General features: G+C 37.1%; 1 protein-coding gene across 1 annotated transcript in view; it reads left to right on the plus strand.

The window, feature by feature from the left end:
- The window catches only part of PBLD (phenazine biosynthesis like protein domain containing), a 49,067-nt gene that overhangs the window by 16,224 nt on the left and 19,916 nt on the right, over window positions 1-12,927 (plus strand). The gene's annotated exons all lie outside the window — the stretch shown is intronic.

Below are 12,927 nucleotides of genomic sequence, written 5' to 3' on the forward strand. Positions count from 1 at the left end.
GGAAACACATCTCAGCTCCAAGGACAAACACAGGCTCAGAGTGAAGCAGTGGAAGACAATACTCCAAGCTAATGGCAAACAAAAGAAAGCAGGTGTTGCAGCAGTTGTACCAAACAAAGTAGACTTCAAGATAGGACAGGTAAAGAGAGACAAAGAGGGGCAGTATATAATGATGAAAGGGACACTCCATCAAGAAGAAATAATGCTTATAAATATCTATGCACCCAACACAAGAGCACCAAATTTCATAAAGCAACTATTAACAAGCCTAAAAGAAGATATTAATAATAACACAATAATAGTAGGGGACCTCAACAACCAACTCACATCAATGGATAGATCATCCAGACAGAAAATCAATAAGGAAACAGTGGAATTAAATGGAAAGCTAAACTGATTGGACTTAATAGACATATACAGAACACTTCATCAAAAAAACAGCAGAATACACATTATTCTCAAGTGCGCACAGAACATTCTCAAGGATAGCCCATATGTTGGGCAACAAGGCAAGCCTCAATAAATTTAAGATTGAAATAATAACAAGCACCTTCTCTGATCATAATGCTATAAAGCTAGAAATTAATTACAAGAAAAAAAGCTGAGAAAGGGACAAAGATCTGGAGACTAAACAATATGCTATTGAACAACCAATGAATCATTGAAGAAATTAAAGGAGAAATCAAAAAATATCTGGAGACAAATGAAAATGATAACAAACCATACCAACTCATATGGGATGCAGCAAAAGCCATATTAAGAGGGAAATTCATCACAATACAGGCTCACCTTAAAAAACAAGAAAAATCCCAAATAAGCAATCTCAAATTACACCTAACTGAATTAGAAGAAGAAGAACAAACAAAGCCCAAAGTCAGCAGAAGGAGAGAAATAATAAAAATCAGAGCAGAAATGAATGCTATTGAAACAAAAAAGGCGATAGAAAGGATCAATGAAACAAAGAGCTGGTTCTTTGAGAAGATAAATAAAATTGACAAACCCCTAGCCAGACTTACAAAGAAAAAGAGAGAGAAAGCTCAGATAAACAAAATCAGAAATGAAAGAGGAGAAATAACAACAGACTCCACAGAAATCCAACGGATTATAAGAGAATACTACAAAAAACTGTATGCCAACAAAATGGATAACCTAGAGGAAATGGATAAATTCTTAGACTCTTACAATCTCTCAAAGCTGAGTCAAGAAGAAATAATCTGAATAGACGAATCACAAGGAAAGAGATTGAAACAGTAATCAAAAGCATCCCAAAGAATAAAACCCCAGGACCAGACAACTTTACTGGGGAATTTTACCAAATTTTCAGAGAGGATTTAATACCTATCCTTCTCAAGTCATTCCAAAAAATTAGGGAAGATGGAACACTTCCTAACACATTCTACAAGGCCAACATCACTCTGATACCAAAGTCTCACAAGGACAGCACAAAAAAGGAAAATTACAGGCCAACACTACTGATGAACATAGATGCAAAAATCCTCAACAAAATTTTGGCAACCTGAATTCAGCAATTCATCAAAAGGATCAGACATCATGATCAAGTGGGATTCATACTAGGGATGCAGGGATGGTTCAACATCCACAAATCCATCAACATGATACACCACATCAATAAATTGAGGAATAAAAAGCACGTGATCATCTTAATAGATGTAGAGAAAGCATTTGACAAGATCCAGCAGCCATTTATGATAAAAACTTTTAACAAATTTGGGATAGAAGGCAATTACCTCAACATAATAAAGGCCGTATATGACAAACCCACAAACAACATCATACTCAATGGGCAAAAACTGAACGCCATCCCCCTGAGAACAGGAACAAGACAAGGATGCCCACTATCACCACTCTTATTTAACATAGTACTGGAGGTTTTGGCCAGAGCAATTAGACAACGAAAAGGAATAAAAGGAATCCAAATAGGGAATGAAGAAGTGAAACTCTTGCTGTTTGCAGACGACATGATCTTATATATAGAAAACCCCAAAAAATCCATCAGAAAACTAGTAGAAATAATTAACAACTACAGTAAAGTTGCAGGGTACAGAGTCAATTTACAAAAATAAGTTGCTTTTCTATACTCCAATAACGAACTAACAGAAAGAGAGCTCAAGAATACAATTCCAATTGCAATCACAACTAAAAAAATAAAGTACCTAGGAATAAATTTAACCAAGGAGGTGAAGGACTTATACAATGAAAACTATAAGACATTTCTGAAAGAAATTGATAATGACATAAAGAGATGGAAAGAGATTCCTTGCTCATGGATTGGAAGAATAAACATAGTTAAAATGTCCATGCTACCCAAAGCAATCTATAGATTCAATGCAATCCCCAATCAGAATCCCAGTGACATTCTTCATGGAAATAGAGCAAAGCATCCTAAAATTCATATGGGGCAACCAAAGACCTCAACTTGCTAAGGCAATCCTGAGAAAAGAGAACAAAGCTGAAGGTATCACAATCCCTGACTTCAAAATGTACTACAAAGCCGTAGGGATCAAAACGGCATGGTACTGGTACAAAAACAGGCACCCAGATCAATGGAACAGAACTGAAAGCCCAGAAATAAAACCACACATCTACAGACAGCTAATCTTCAACAAAGGTGCCAAGAACATACAATGGAGAAAAGATAGTCTCTTCAATAAATGGTGCTGGGAAAACTGGAAAGCCCACACAAAAGAATGAAGGTAGACCACAATCTCATGCCATACACAAAAATAAACTCGAAATGGATCAAAGACTTGAAGATACATCCTGAAACTATAAAACTCCTGGAAGATAATATTGGCAGTACAGTCTTTGACATTGAACTAAAAAGGATCTTTTCAAATACCATGTCTTCTCAGACAAGGGAAACAAAAGAGAAAATAAACAAGTGGGAGTTCATGAGACTAAAGAGCTTCTGCAAAGCAAAGGAAACTAGAATCAAAACAAAGAGACAAGCCACCACTTGGGAGAAAACATTTGCAAATCATATATCTGACAAGGGTTAATCTCCATAATGTGTAAGGAACTCACACAACTGAACAATAAAAAAACAAACAGCCTGATCAAAAAATGGGCAGAAGATATGAACAGACGTTTTTTCAAAGAAGATATACAGATGGCCAATAAACACATGAAAAGATGTTCAACATCACTAATCATCAGGAGAATGCAAATCAAAACTACACTAAGATACCACCTTACACCTGTTAAAATGGCTATAATCACTAAGACTAAAAATAACAAATGTTGGAGAGGGTGTGGAGAGAAGGGAACCTTCATACACTGCTGGTAGGAATGCAAACTGGTGCAGCCACTATGGAAAACAGTATGGAGATGCCTCAAAAAACTAAAAATAGAACTACCATATGACACAGCTATCCCACTACTGGGTATCTACCCAAACAATTTGAAATCAACAATTCAAAGTAGCATATGCACCCCCATGTTCATTGTAGCACTATTCACAACAGCCAAGACATGGAAACAATCCCAGTGCCCATCGGCTGATGACTGGATAAAGAAGATGTGGTACATATATAGAATGGAATACTACTCGGCCATAAAAAAAGACAAATTCATCCCATTTGCAATAACATGGAAGGACCTGGAGGGAATTATGCTAAGCGAAATAAGCCAGACTGAGAAAGACAAACACCATATGATTTCACTCATATGTGGAATATAAACAAACACATGGACAAAGAGAACAGTTCAGTGGTTACCAGGGGAAGGGGAGTGGGAGGTGGGCACAGGGGGTGAAGGGGAGCACTTACGTGGTGACAGTCAAGAAATAATGTACAACTGAAATCTCACATTGATGTAAACCATTATGAACTCAATAAAAAAAAAAGAAGAAGAGGTACAAGAGAGCTTGCTCCCTTCCTCCCTCTGCCATGTGAGGGCATAGCAAAAAGGTGGCTGTCTATAAGCCAGGAGGAGAGTCCTCACCAGGAACCAAATTTGTCGGCATGTTGATCTTAGACTTCTCAAATTGTGAGAAAATAAATTTCTGTGGTTTAAGCTACTCAGTCTATGGTATTTTGTTATGGCGTCCTGAACTGGCTAATCCACATTTGCTCCTTCTGGAGGCTCTAGGGGAGAATTTGTTTCCTTGCCTTTTCTGATTTCTAAAGGCCACCTACAGTCCTTGGCTTGTGGCTCCTTCCTCCATCCTCAAGCCAGCCTCATAGCATGTTCAAATCTCTCTCTGACTTGGACTTTTTTTGCCTCCCTCTTCCATTTTTAAAGACCCCTATGACATTGGGCCCACTGGATAATCCAGAGTAATTTTATTTTAAGGTCAGTTTATTAGCAACCTTAATCCCATCTGCAACCTTCATTCCCCCTTGCCACGTAACATAACGTATTCTCAGGCTCTTGAAATTTGGATGTGGACATCTTTGGGGAGCCATTATTTTGCTACGACATGGACTAACAATGATTTGAATGATTATTTTTGCTACGACATGGACTAACAATGATTTGTTGTTTACTTAAGAAGTTTGGAAGTAGGAGCTTCTCATGTTTATTTAGCAGGTTAACTATATCATCAAGAACCTATACTCTTTATTTCTTACCTAGTTTGTTAGCTTTTCATCTTCATATTTGTCACCTCATGGTCAAAAGATTATTGTTGCATTTCCAGGCATCAGCAACATGTTCAAGACAGGAAAAAGAGGGGGGGGCAGTGGCAGTCCACTCTCCTGTCAGATCTGCCCTTTTATCAGAAAGCAAAAGATTTTCCCCAGAATCCCTCCAGCAATCTTACCCCAATTGGGTCATATAGACATCTCTAGCTACAAGAGAATGTGGAATAGTGAGCATCTGGCAAAGGAGAACGAGATCATCCTGCTTGGCTTAGACCATTTATGATTCATTGATGGGGCTGGGCACATTGCCTCCCCAAACAAAATCAGATTTCTTTTAGGAAAAGAGAAGTACCAGTGTGTGTGTCGGGCAGGGGGGTGGGGGGGTGTGCGGTGGAGGGGTGGAGGGTGGTGGCTGTTAAACAGGCTAATGACATTGGCTGTTAGAGTCTTTGAGAATTTTTTCCCTTTAAATAAATGTTTTCATTTGAGAAGCAATGTAGTATTTCTGGGAGCCTGATAAAGTACTTAGTTGTAAAATTTTATTCTTCTGTACTGAGTTAGATTATGAAAACTTCAGAAGACCATTTAAACAAACATTTATTTATTTATTTTTGTGAGGAAGACTGGCTCTGAGCTAACATCTATTGCCAATCTTCTTCTTTTTGCTTGAGAAAGATTGTTGCTGAGCTAACATCTGTGCCAGTCTTCCTCTACTTTATGTGGGGTGCTTCCACGGTGTGGCTTGACAAGTGGTGTTAGGTCTACACCCGGGATCTGAACCTGCCAACCCTGGGCTGCCAATGTGGAGAGTGCAAACTTAACCACTACGCCACTGGGCCAGCCCCCAAACATTTTATTTTTAAAACTTGCACATATAATTCATGATCACTGTAGAAAAATTAGACAATCTTTTCAATATATATTTTCTCATCCAGTTGAACATGTAGCTGATGGCTAGGACCAATGAGGCTGAAGTTCAATGAATTCAATGAAGTTCAACATTGTTCCTTTTGGCACACCTATGATTTCCATAACAATGTCAATTCTGTTAAATTTATGAAAACTATGCTTCAGTATCAGGACCTTAATTTGTTTCTGTTCTTCATTCAAATTTTCTAAAATCAGAGCAACCTATAATAAAACTTCCAAATAATTGCATAAACAAACTGCAATGTAATGCCAATAATGGTGATGCTACTAAAACTGAAATGTTGGCTGGCAAATGATACCATGTTGAGAAACTCTGTCAGTCAATGTATGAAAGTCCAGTTTTGATGTATGCTCAGCATATTCACTTAATTAATTCAATAAATACTTATTGTGTCCCAGGCATTGTTCTAGGAACTGAAATTATAGCAGTGAAGGAAAACAAGAATAAGTTCTGACTTTATGCTCTTTATAGTCTAGTTAGAATAATTCAAGAAACACAAACGAAAACTCAAGATTTTTTATCTATCAGATTAGCAATGGGTAGGACACTTTCATATGCTATCTAAATGGGTACACTCTTTATTATTTTTTTTGTTGTTTCTTCTTCTCCTCAAAGCCCCCCAGCACACAGTTGTATATTCTACCTGTAGGTCCTTCGGGTTGTGCTATGTGGGATGCTGCCTCAGCATGGCCTGACGAGTGGTGCCATGTCCACGCCCAGGAACCAAACCAACAAAACCCCAGGCCGCTGAAGCAGAGCATGTGAACTTAACCACTCAGCCATGGGGCCAGCCCCAGTACACTCTTTCTGAAAATAAATTTAACTGTATGTGTAAGTTAAGATATCTATACACTTTGACCTAGGGATTTCACTTTTAGGAATCTAGTATAATTAAAGAATCAGAAATGCAGACCAAGATTTACATTCAACAATTTGATCCCTACATTATCTTTATGAGTGAAAAATTAGAAATAACTTAAGGGCCTGGCCTGGTGGTGTAGAGGTTAAGTTCGCATGCTCTGCTTCAGTGGCCTGGGGTTTGCAGGTTCAGATCCCAGGCGTGGACCTAGCACCACTCATCAAGCCACACTGTGGTGGCATCTCACATAAAATAGAGGAAAATTGGTAGAGATGTTAGCTCAGTGACAATCTTCCTTAAGGAAAAAGAGGAAGGTTGGCAACAGATGTTAGCTTAGGGCTAATCTTCACACAAAAAACAAAAACAAAAAAACTTATTCACCAAATTATTCTATTAAATTTATAGAATATCTATAAGTCTATTGTATATCTATTAAAACAACATTTTTGAAGCATTTAGTGCTCTTGGAAAATACTCATGCTATACTGTTAAGAGGGTAAAGATTCCGATTAAGCACTATATATCTAAAATGATAATGTTATTGCTTGGGGGTCAAAGGTACAAACTTAGTGAAATTATTGAAGGGGGTCAAAAGGTACAAACTTCCAGTTATAAAATAATTAAGTCCTGGGGATGTAATGTACAGCATACTGACTATGCTTAATAATACTGTAGTGCATATTTGAAAGTTACTAAGAGAGTAGATCTTAAAAGTTCTCGTCACAAGAAAAAAAATCTTTTTGTAACTGCGTATGGTGATGGATGTTAACTACACTAATTGTGGTGATCATTTCGCAATGTAGACAAATTTTGAATCCTGTTGTACACCTGAAACTAATATAATGTTATATGTCAATTATACTTCAATTGCAAAAAAGAAAAAAAGCAGGCATTTGGCAAGAAAATTAAGCAAAACACTTGTATAATAAATTAAAGGAAAAAAAAAAGAGAAGAAAAAGAAAGGCGTAGGTCTGGGAGCTGCCTGGAGGTGTGGGCAGCCAGCAGGGCCTCCCAGGTTGTTTATCTTAACCTCCTTGAGAACAAGAAATACATGTTAGAATGAGTTATTTTCTTTTAGATTTAAAGAAAGCACCCCTAATTTGCTGAATTTTTAAAAAGTTCTATAATTTTGGGAGGGAGGATTCCCTCCATTACTATAACAAATCCATGCTTTCTAGTAAAGCAAAGGAAACACCCAGAATGTTAACAGAACTTATCTCCAGGGAGTAGAAGTATAGGAGATTCTTCTTTTTTTCTGCTTTTCTGTATTTTGTAGATTTTCAGTAAAGAGAAAGTATTATTCTTATAACAAAAAGCTTTATTTTAACAAATCTGTATCAGTCTCCATTTGCAGATTTATAAAATAACACAAAAGTTAATTAACGTATGAGGCTCCTTTGACTATGTTAAATTGAAAGAAATTATTGCGCATTTGTGTGGTTATGGGTCACTTTTTAATTTTCTGAGTTTTAAAAAAAATTTTTATTGAGTTAATGATAGGTTACAATCTTGTGAAATTTCACTTGTACATTAATGTTTGTCATTTGTGTTGTAGGTGCACCACTTCACCCTTTGTGCCCACCTCCCACCCCACCGTTCCCCTGGTATCCACTAAACTGTTCTCTTAGTCCACATTTTTAAATTCCTCATATGAGTGGAGTCATACACAGATTATCCTTCTCTAGCTGGCTTATTTCACTTAACATAATTCCCTCAAGGTCCATCCATGTTATTGCAAATGGAATGATTTTGTTCTGTTTTGCAGCAGAGTAGTATTCCATTGTATATATGTACCACATCTTCTTTATCCAATCATCCGTTCATGGGCACTTAGGTTGCTTCCACGTCTTGGCTATTGTAAATAATGCTGCAATGAACATTGGGGTACATAGGACTCTAGGGATTGCTGACTTCAAGCTCTTTGGATAGATACCCAGTAGTGGAATGGCTGGATCGTATGGTAGTTCTATTTTTAATTTTTTGAGGAATCTCCAAACTGTTTTCCATAGTGGCTGCACCAGTTTGCATTCCCACCAGCAGTGTATGAAGGTTCCTTTTTCTCCACAACGTCTCCAACATTTGTTACTATTAGTTTTAGATATTTTTGTCATTCTAATTGGTGTAAGGTGATATCTTAGTGTAGTTTTGATTTGCATTTCCCTGATGATCAGCGATGATGAGCATCTTTTCATGCGCCTATTGGCCATCCGTATATCTTCTTTGGAGAAATGTCTGTTCATGTCTCCAGCCCATTTTTTGATCGGGTTGTTTGATTTTTTGTTGTTGAATTGTGAGAGTTCTTTATATATTATGGATATTAAGCCTTTGTCAGATATATGACTTGCAAATATTTTTTCCCAGTTAGTGGGTTGTTTTTTTGTTTCAATCCTGTTTTCATTTGCCTTGAAGAAGCTCTTTAGTCTGATGAAGTCCCATTTGTTTATTCTTTCTATTGTTTCCCTTCTCTCAGAAGACATGGTGTCCAAAAAGATCCTTTTAATACTGATGTCAAAGAGTGTACTGTGTACGTTTTCTTCTAGAAGCCTTATGGTTTCAGGTCTCACCTTTAGGTCTTTGATCCATTTTGAGTTTATTTTGGTGAATGGTGAAAAAGAATGGTCAATTTTCATTCTTTTACATATGGCTTTCCAGTTTTCCCAGCACCATTTGTTGAAAAGACTTTCTTTTCTCCATCATATGCCCTCAGCTCCTTTGTCGAAGATAAGCTGTCCATAGATGTGTGGTTTTATTTCTGGGCTTTCAATTCTGTTCCATTGATCTGTGCACCTGTTTGTGTACCAGTACCATGCTGTTTTGATTACTGTAGCTTTGTCGTATGTTTTGAAGTCAGGGATTGTGATGCCTCCAGCTTTGTTCTTTTTTCTTAGGATTGCTTCAGCAATTTGGGGTCTTTTGTTGCTCCTATGAATTTTAGGATTCTTTGTTCTATTTCTGTAAAGAATGTCACTTGGATTCTGATTAGGATAGCATTGAATCTGTAGATTGCTTTAGGTAGAATGGACATTTTAACTATGTTTATTCTTCCCATCCATGTACATGGAATGTCTTTCCATCTCTTTATGTTGTCATCCATTTCTTTCAGAAAAGCCTTGTAGTTTTCGTTGTATAGGTCTTTCACTTCCTTAGTTAAATTCATCCTGAGGTATTTTATTCTTTTTGTTGCGATTGTGAATGGTATTGTGTTCTTGAGTTCTTTTTCTGTTAGTTTGTTATTAGAGTATAGAAATGCTACTAATTTATGCAAATTGATTTTATATCCCGCAACTTTGCTGTAGTTGTTGATTACTTCTAAAAGTTTTCCAATGGATTCTTTGGGGTTTTCTATATATAAGATCATGTCGTCTGCAAACAGCGAGAGTTTCACTTCCTCCCTCCCTGTTTGGATTCCTTTTATTCCTTTTTCTTGCCTAATTGCTCTGGCCAGGATCTGCAGTACTATGTTAAATAAGAGTGGTGATAGAGGGCAACCTTGTCTCATTCCTGTTTTCAGGGGGATGGCGCCGAGTTTTTGCCCATTGAGTATATGTTGTCTGTGGGTTTGTCATATATGGCCTTTATTATGTTGAGGTAGTTCCCTTCTATCCCCATTTTGTTCAGAGTTTTTATCATAAGTGGCTGTTGGATCATGTCAAATGCTTTCTCTGCATCTATTGAGATGATCATGTCATTTTTATTCCTCAATTTATTGATGTGGTGTATCACGTTGATGGATTTGCGGCTGTTGAACCATCCCTGTGTCCCTGGTATGAATCCCACTTGATCATGATGTCTGATCCTTTTGATGAATTGCTGAATTCAGGTTGCCAAAATTTTGTTGATAATTTTTGCATCTATGTTCATCAGCAGTGTTGGCCTGTAATTTTCCTTTTTTGTGCTGTCTTTGTCAGGCTTTGGTATCAGCATGATGTTGGCCTCTTAGAATGTGTTAGGAAGTGTTCCATCCTACCTAATTTTTTGGAATAGCTTGAAAACAATAGGTATTAAATCCTCTCTGAAAGTTTGGTAGAATTCCCCAGGAAAGCCATCTGGTCCTGGGGTTTTATTCTTTGGGATACTTTTGATTGCTGTTTCAATCTCTTTCCTTGTGATAGGTCTGTTCAAATTGTCTGCTTCTTCTTGACTAAGCTTTGGGAGATTGTAGGAGTCCAAGAATTTATCCATTTCCTCTAGCTTATCCATTTTGTTGGCATATAGTTTTTTGTAGTATTCTCTTATAATCTGTTTTATTTCTGCAGAGTCTGTTGTTATTTCTCCTCTTTCATTTCCGATTTTGTTTATTTGAGCTTTCTCCCTTTTTTTCTTTGTAAGCCTGGCTAGGGGTTTGTCAATTTTATTTATCTTCTCAAAGAAACAGCTCTTTGTTTCATTGATCCTTTCTACTGCCTTTTTTGTTTCAATAGCATTCATTTCTGCTCTGATTTTTATTATTTCTCTCTGTTGACTTTGGGCTTTGTTTGTTCTTCTTTCTCTAATTCAGTTATGTGTAGTTTAAGATCGCTTATTTGGGATTTTTCTTGTTTGTTAAGAAGTGCCTGTATTGTGATGAATTTCCCTCTTAATATAGCTGTTGCTGTATCCCATATGAGTTGGTATGGTTTGTTATCATTTTCATTTGTCTACAGGCATTTTTTGATTTCTTCTTTAATTTCTTCAATGATCCATTGCTTGTTCAATAGCATATTGTTTAGTCTCCACATCTTTGTCCCTTTCTCAGCTTTTTTTCTTGTAATTAATTTCTAGCTTTATAGCATTATGATTGGAGAAGGTGCTTGTTATTATTTCAATTTTTTAAAATTTGTAGAGGCTTGCCTTGTTTCCCAACATATGGTCTATCCTTGAGAATGTTCCATGCACGCTTGAGAAGAATGTGTATTCTGCTGTTTTTTGGTGAAGTGTTCTATATATGTCTATTAAGTCCAATTGTTTTAGCTTTTCATTTAGCTCCACTGTTTCTTTGTTGATTTTCTGTCTGGATGATCTGTCCATTGATGTGAGTGGGGTGTTGAGGTCCCCTACTATTATTGTGTTATTTTTGATATCTTCCTTTAAGTTTGTTAGTAGTTCCTTTATGAACTTTGGTGGTCCTGTGTTGGGTGCATAGATATTTATAAGCATTATTTCTTCTTGATGAAGTGTCCCTTTGATCATTATGTATTGGCCCTCTATGTCTCTCTTTACCTGCCTTATCTTGAAATCTGTTTTGTCTAATATATGTATTGCAACATCTGCTTTCTTTTGTTTGCTATTAGCTTGGAGTATTTTCTTCCACCCTTTCACTCTGAGCCTGTGTTTGTCCTTGGAGCTGAGGTATGTTTCCTGGAGGCAACAAATTGTTGGATCTTGTTCTTTAACCCATCTTGCCACTCTGTGTCTTTTTATTGGAGAGTTCTATCCGTTTACACTGAGGGTGATTATTGATGTATGAGGGCTTAATGCTGTCATTCTGTCACTCATTTTCCAGTTTTCCTGTGTTTCCTTTGTTTCTCGTCCTGTGTGTTTTAGCCTACCCATTGACTTCTGCAATTTCTTGTGCTGAGTTTCTTAGCTTTTTCCTTATTTATGCTTTGTGTCTCTGTTCTGCTTTTTAGTTTAGTGGCTACCCTGCGGTTTGCATTCAGAATCTTGTGCAAAACATAGTCCATTTTCTGGTGGCCTCTGACTTCCTTAGCCTAAACTGATTCAGTCCCTTTCCTCCTCCTCTCCTAGATTATTATTTTCATCTCTTATTCGAACTTGTGTTGTGAGTTTGTGGTTAGAGTGATAAGATTGTCTTTGCTTTGGTGATTTCCTTCCCTTTATCCTAATGCTATAGTTGAATATTTGCTATCCTATTCTGGTTCTATCTATTTGTCTCCCCACTCTGTGTTTTGTGACCCCTTTCTCCCTTTTTTTCTTTTTCCAGGTATGAGGGCCTTCTTGAGGATTTTTTTGTAGGGGTAGTCTTGTGGCTATGAAGTCCCTTAGCTTTTGTTTATCTGGAAAAGATTTAATTTCTCCCTCATATCTGAAGGATATTTTTGCTGGATAGAGTATTCTTGGCTGAAGATTCTTATCCTTTAAAGTTTTGAATATGTCATTCCAATCTCTCCTAGCTTGTAAATTTTCTGTAGAGAAATCCACTGGAAGTCTGATAGGGGTTCCTTTGTAGGTTATTTTCTTCTGCCTGCTGCCCTGAGTATTCTTTCTTTGTCATTCATTTTTGCCAGTTTTACTACTATATGCCTTGCTGTAGGTCTTTTTACATTGACAAATCTAGGAGATCTGGAAGCTTCCTCCACACACATTTCTCTCTCAATCCCTAGATTTGGGAAATTCTCTGCTATTATGTCGTTGAGCACACTTTGTGCTCCATTTTCCTTTTCATGCCCTCAGGAATACCGATGATTCTTAAGTTGCATTTTCTCATTGAGTCGGCTATTTCTCTGAGATTTCCTTCAGTTTTTTAAATTTTTAGTTCTCTTTCTTCCTCTGTCTGGAGCCATTCAACCTGCCTATCTTCAATTATGCTAATT

Source organism: Equus quagga, chromosome 2 (genome assembly GCF_021613505.1).
Source record: "Equus quagga isolate Etosha38 chromosome 2, UCLA_HA_Equagga_1.0, whole genome shotgun sequence".
NCBI lineage: Eukaryota > Metazoa > Chordata > Mammalia > Perissodactyla > Equidae > Equus > Equus quagga.